Raw genomic sequence first — 7,569 nt, forward strand, 5'->3', positions numbered from 1 at the left:
AGAAAAAGAACACTTTTGGTTATCCAGATTCACCTTAGAAAACGCTAATCTTGTCCATCCGCCAAGGTGATTTTGCCTTAGAAAATGACTTAATCCACAAATCTTGAAAGATTACAAACAACCTCTAAGAGTCTAGAAAGACACCTTAGCCATCTCAAGTATACAGACTAACAACGTACTCACTAAAAGAATACAAATTTCAACAAATTTATAAATGGTAATGTTTACAAGATATTGCTTCTAAAAAACAAATTGAAACATAAATTGTTTAGCACAAATGTTAACACAATCTAATGAGCAACATCTCTTATGTTTTTACAGATTCTTAGAAACTAGGTTTCTTACAATGGAATGTTTGGTACAATTTTTTCTAAGATCTTCATTTCTCTTTTTCTCTTTGAAGTTGATTTGCTGAGTTTGAGAATATAGCTTGAATAGCATTGTGAATTAGCAACATCATCAAATGAGAGTGTCTCTTATATATAGTTCCGTGAAAATAAGACCTTTGAGAGAGGACAATACGTAGCTTTCCTTGACGTAACGGCTCTAAAAATTCGTGGAGAACAAAGAGCACACCAAATACGAAACCGTACAATCTGTCTTGCAAAAATGGAAAAGGTGATGTACTGTTATACCATATTGCTTCTTTTGCAAGTTTCTGATCATTTTTCATTTGATATGTACTTCTTATCTAAAGTAGAAAGTGCAGTGAAGAGATCGTGTAGCGTAGATGTTCCAAGAGACAATATTCTTCAAAAGCAGAAAGAAGTCTTCAGAGTTATAAGCAGCAGCCTATCTGAATGACATATTTTGAATTCTGAGCTGGAGGCGAATAGCGTATCTGAGCTGAATTCTCATCTTGAAAAGTAGCTCTGCTTCGGAATATTTGTAAATCCTTTTTCTGATGAGTCATTCAACATTCTTCAGAACTGCTGATGTCACTTTAGAATTTAGATGAATAGTTCTTCTAATGTGTGATGACACTGATTCTGATGATTTTCTGGACAACAATCTCAATCAACCAAAATAGTGAATCTTCACACTTAAGAAACTATTAGAGTACAAAATTGTTGCATAACAAATATATATATTATTATCATCTAAACTTAAAGATTGAATACATAATCAAATCTTATTCTAACATTTTGCTTATGGAGCTAGGGCATTATTTAAATAATCACAAGATTGTTGGTGCTGAGATTTGAGTGTGTATCTCTTTTACCTTTCACCACAATTATTAATTTTGATTGAGGGGAATATATATTACCTCCATGGAATAAATGGTCGAGTTAAGAGTTTATTGCGAAATATGCAATTGTAATAATGCTTATTCGAATAATAACAAGACATTAAAATCTAAAGTATTATTATACATCATACTTGAAGATGAGACTTAAAAACATTTTTCTAATGGGCGTTTAGCTGGATTAATGGGGGTTTAGAATTAGAAGCATACTTAGCTTTAGCTTAAGTAAATGAAGGAATATGTGGTGCTTATAAGGTGTTGAATAATTTCCAAAATATACTGAATATAAATTTATATAATATTTTAACAAAGAAGTCATTGAGGAAACAATGACATACCGGTTGAAATAGTTAGAGGTAATATTGAGGTGTTAGGTTTGAATTTTAGTGGGAATATATATTTTTAAGTTTTATTTAATATTTTGAACAATATAAAATATGGCCAAAAGTACAATCGTAGGGTGTAACATGACAGATGAAGGGAAGGGGCATTTACCACCAGACCAACACAACCTTTCATAATATTTTTTACTATTACCGTAATGAAACCGTTGAAACTTGAAACATTGTTTCTCCTTATCAATTGTACAATTTATATATATATATATATATATATATATATATATATATATATATATATATATATATATATATATATATATATATATATATATATATATATATATATATATATATATATATATATATATATACTTCTAAAAAAGTGGGCAAAAATTTTATGTTTCAAAAGTATACATTTATTTCTAAATAGTAACTCTTTATTTTTCTTGTTTACAAGAATAAATGAGGAAATATTATTTTGTAATTAATTGTTGATTGATATGTTTGATGTGAATGCACGATTCATTCATGTTAAGGTTTATAAAGTTTCTTGACGGAGATTCACTTGATCAACCATTTGCATCAAAATAATTCTCCTAAATTGGTGGAGGCAAATGGAACCTAAAACTTGGTGTAAACACACGCTTTAATTTATACTTTATTTGTGATTTATATTAAATATTGTAATTTTAAAGGAGATAATAACAAATTTTAGTGACAGAGAAAGATATACAATTAAGTTCATATAATTTTTAAAATTGATGTGATTTTGATTTATGATTTTTTATGATTAATTTGTGATTGCGATTTACTGGAGAAATAAACACCGATGCTTTCTTATATCGTAAAAGGTAATAGTTTTATTAAAAATCTATATAGCATATATGTTATGTTCTGTGTAAAAAAAGTTAAAAGTATTATTTATTATTATTTACAAACAATTTAAGTATGTGAATTTGATTAATTAAGAATATATTTGATTTGAGATATATACTTGAAAATTGTGTGTTAAATATTAATTTTTCATACAACTAATTTATTTTAATAAATAATTATAATTTGTGCAATTTGAAATTGAAAATATATTGAGATCTTAATAATATGTTTGGTATAATTGAAAAAATAATAAAGATAAGTGGGTGATGAATGTAAACTATATATTTATTACGAGTAAGTAATTTGCATGTACCTTTAAAGTAAACCAATATTTTGGTTTTAAAATTTATTTTGATATTAGTTTAGGTCTTTTTTTATAAGAAAAATTATATTGAATGATAATTGATACTTAAAATGTTATAAGAGGAATAATGCATTTATTTATGGATGAAATGAATTGCATGAAAAATTAATATTTAACATGTACTAATTATCAAGAATTCTTTTTAATGATATTAAAATAAATAATTATAACATGCATTATTGAAAATATATTATGTCATTCTTTTTTTTTTCTCCCCTCCATCGTTTAAATAAATGATAGAGGAGAGAGAAAAAAAATGACAGATAATCTTCATTATTTATTTTAATATCTAATGGTTTTGATTTAATCTCGTGTTCTCCCATAAAAATAACATTATCATAGAATACATCATATATATATATATATATATATATATATATATATATATATATATATAGAGGAGGGATATTTTTACTCCAGGAGTAAGTTATTAAGACTTACTCCTCATCATGACCATTGATTCTTTTCAATCTAATGGTTAAAATTAAAAATTAATTAAATGTGGAGTGAGAAAAATAATACTCATTAATTTTAACCATTAGATTGAGAAGAATCAATGGTCATGATGAGGAGTAAGTCTTGATAACTTACTCTTGGAGTAAGAATATCCCTCCTCATATATATATATATATATATATATATATATATATATATATATATATATATATATATATATATATATATATATATATATATATATATATATATATATATATATATATATATATATATAGAGCGTATCCGGTGAGAACTGATAACTATTGTGAGAAACGAGAATTAACGATATCAATCGTCTGATTTTATTAACGCTTAGGATTTATTTATTCTATATAGAGATCACCTTATTGAATTTTTTCTTTTATGCTTAAGATTTACAAATTCTATAATAAGACAATCTTACCATAAATAATTATTCTGATATTTAGAATAAATTAAAGACTATTTTTTTCTAATTTTTTTTATTTGACAAAATTAAACAAATAACAAGATTAGTTGGTTCAGTGGTGATTGGCGCTGAACTTGGTAGGGAGGACCACGGTTCGATCCCCCGCAACTACGATCGGGAGGGGGTGGTTATAAACCAAAAAAAAAATATGCATCTCAAAAATATAGTCACAATAGTAGACATTCAAAAATAATAAAAAATTGATTTTATTTATCATAAATTAAAGAACTATTTTAATTTTAAAGTATAAAAAATATTATAAATAAAATCAACTTTTTTATTTTAAATATTTTAGTATTGTGATTATTTTAAAGAAAAATACATTAATTATTTAGTACGTGTATTTTAATTTTATTAAAACATCCGATAATGTGAAATTATTATTATTATTATCAATAGTTTAGTTTGATTTATTTATTTATTTGAAAGTTAGGATATTATTCATTTTTGTAAATTCTATAATTCAGACAATTTAAAATAAATTCTACCATTTTAACAATATTATAATAGTTGAGGTGCATATTGGATGTTGGAAAATTAAAATTTTAAATCTTGTTATTTGTTTAATTTTGTCAAATAAAAAAAATAGAAACAAAATAGTCTTTAATTTATTCTAAATGTTAGAATAAGAAATAGAAAATTATTTATGGTAAAATTCTCTTATTATAGAATTTGTAAATCTTAAACATAAAAGAAAAAAATTCAATAAGGTGATCTCTATATAAAATAAATAAATCCTAAGCGTTAATAAAATCAAACGATTGATATCGTTAGTTCTCATTTCTCACAATAGTTATCAGTTCTCACCGGATACGCTCCATATATATATATATATATATATATATATATATATATATATATATATATATATATATATATATATATATATATATATATATATATATATATATATATATATATATATATATATAGAGAGAGAGAGAGAGAGAGAGAGAGGAGGGATCAAATTACACCCGAAGAGTTACACCACGAGTTACACCCGTTCAATAACTACATCTCGAAATAATATTTTTTAAATTCAACCGTTGGATTGAAACATAATATCATATAGATCATTCCTATAAAGTTTGAGCTTAATCTATAATGATTTACTATGTCATTGAATAACATCAAAATTAACGTTATATGAAAGCTCATTTTGACGTTAATCTTTGGATATCTTGATGATATAGTAAATCATTATAGATTAAGCTCAAACTTTATAGGAATGATCTATATGATATTATGTTTCAATCCAACGGTTGAATTTAAAAAATATTATTTCGAGATGTAGTTATTGAACGGGTGTAACTCGTGGTGTAACTCTTCGGGTGTAATTTGATCCCTCCTTATATATATATATATATATATATATATATATATATATATATATATATATATATATATATATATATATATATATATATATATATATATATATATATATATATATATATATATATATATATATATATATTAAGGAGAGATCAAATTAAACCCGAAAAGTTATACCACGAGTTACACTCGCTCGTAATTTTATTTTGATTAAATATTTTTAAAAATCAACGGTTGGATTGAAACATAATATCATATATACCATACCTATAAAATTTGAGATTAATTTATAATGGTTTACTATACCATCAAGATATCAAATGATTAACGTTAAAATGAACTTTTATATAATGTTAATTTTGAAGTAATTCAATGACATAGTAAATCATTATAGATTAATCTCAAACTTTATAAGTATGATTTATATGATAATATGTTTCAATCCAATAGTTATTTTTAAAAAATATTAATTAAAAATGAATTTAAGAGCTAGTGTAACTCGTGGCGTAACCCTTTAGATGTAATTTGATATCTCCTCTCTCTCTAATATATATAATGATTAGTGCATGAGTGCATGGAGGAATGTATTGAGAACTAATGAAGAGATAATCATGTCACCATGCACTCTTCTTCTATACATGTGCATGATGAACCAAACTTCCTCATGGTGTAAATGCATGTTATGCTTAACTAACCTAGTTTGCATTCATCTCACACTCTCTTTTAATTTGTTATAATTCAATCGAATGCTAGGTTTCATAAAATTAGTGGAACTCATTTAAATTTCAATCGAATAAAAAGAGCTTATTAAAAAATATTAAAAATTGAAAATAAGAGTGTTGAAATGTGTAAGAAACTCTTCCTAAATACTTCCTCTATCCCACAATGAGTGATCTATTTGGAATAAAATGATGTCCCAAAATGATTGATCTATTTCAATTTCTAATACACTTTTTCTAATTTTACCCTTTAATTAATAAAAGTTTCATCATTCCCAATACATAATAAGAGTACTATAGTAAGAATACTATCCTCTCTCTTGCTTTTAACAACTTTTCTTAATCTGTGTGAAATGATGGACTGAATCACTCATTGTGGGACGGAGGAAGTAGTATAATACTACCCCCGGTCCTATTTATAAATAAATATTCTTTTTTTAGATACATTAAATAAATAATGTATTTAAATAGTATGTTGTCCAGATATATTATTTATTCAATGTATCTAAAAAGAGAATCTTTTCTTATAAATGAGACCAGAGGAAGTAGTATATGTCAAAAGGAATGACACAGCATCAACCTATTTTATTTATGGGAAAACAATCCTTGAATTCTTTCTTCCAACGCTCTATTGAAGTGAGCGATCGACCTCACCTACCAAAACCAAACCAAACTATTAGTTAAAAATACAAGTAGTAATTCTCTACATTATATTGCATGCTATAGGAAGAGAGTGGTGGATGTGAAATATGATTCGAATGGGCAAAAATAGGAGTGGGTCAAGAAGGTGAGAATATATATAGAGTTCTTACAATGTTGAGCCTTTTCAAAATTCATACTAGTATAACAATTAGTGATGGGACAACACATTCTCATAAGTCCTCTCTCTCTCTCTACGTAAGACAAAGATTTGATATCAACATGCATGTGTCATGTAGTATGAACCAACCTTGATCTTGTCTTATGTAGATCAGAAACTTTGCTATTTCCATGTGTTACATTAAAATGCTAATATTACTTTTTATACAATTAAAGTCTAGGTTGCTATTTTACTGTTTCTTTACGTAAAGTTAATCAAATCGTATCTTATCAGTTTTTGTGTTTAATTTCTCCAATTAATTCATTTCAACTGTTTTTGTGTGTAGTTCGATAACGATAATTAAGAATCAATTCAGTTTTCTTACTACTACTACTGCTACTACTCACGAGCTGGCTAGTAAGAAGTGACCAATTGATTGATGCATGGTAGAAAACTTTGATTGAAAGGAATAGGGATTGAGTAGGCACAGTACTACTACTATAAACGATGATGCTATTGGGCTATGAGCTATATATACTATGCTAAGTTGCTAACACATTTTGCCATTTTTGCAAGGGAGGTTCTACTATTTGCTCATCAATATTCGATTCGTATCTAGGTTTTCTTTTTTTGTCGTATTATAGCATGAATTTCATTTTTGTTTTAAAAATTCTAATTCATCTGCTTCCTCTTCGTCTCTTTCAAAAATAAATGTCGTTTAAAATTTTTTGTATATGGATTAAAAAGTACAATAATATTATCGTAAAATATAATACTTTACTAAATTAATCCTATTAATATGTTAAAAATAGTGTACAGACTAATAATTAAAAAAAAATTATAAAAATAGTAATCATTGTTACATTAAAAAGTGAGAATAATATTTATTTTAAAACAATTTTTTTCCTGAAAAGATACTAATTTTAAAGAGGACGGAGTATTT

Source organism: Vicia villosa, linkage group LG1, assembly GCF_029867415.1.
Source record: "Vicia villosa cultivar HV-30 ecotype Madison, WI linkage group LG1, Vvil1.0, whole genome shotgun sequence".
NCBI classification, from domain to species: Eukaryota; Viridiplantae; Streptophyta; class Magnoliopsida; order Fabales; family Fabaceae; genus Vicia; species Vicia villosa.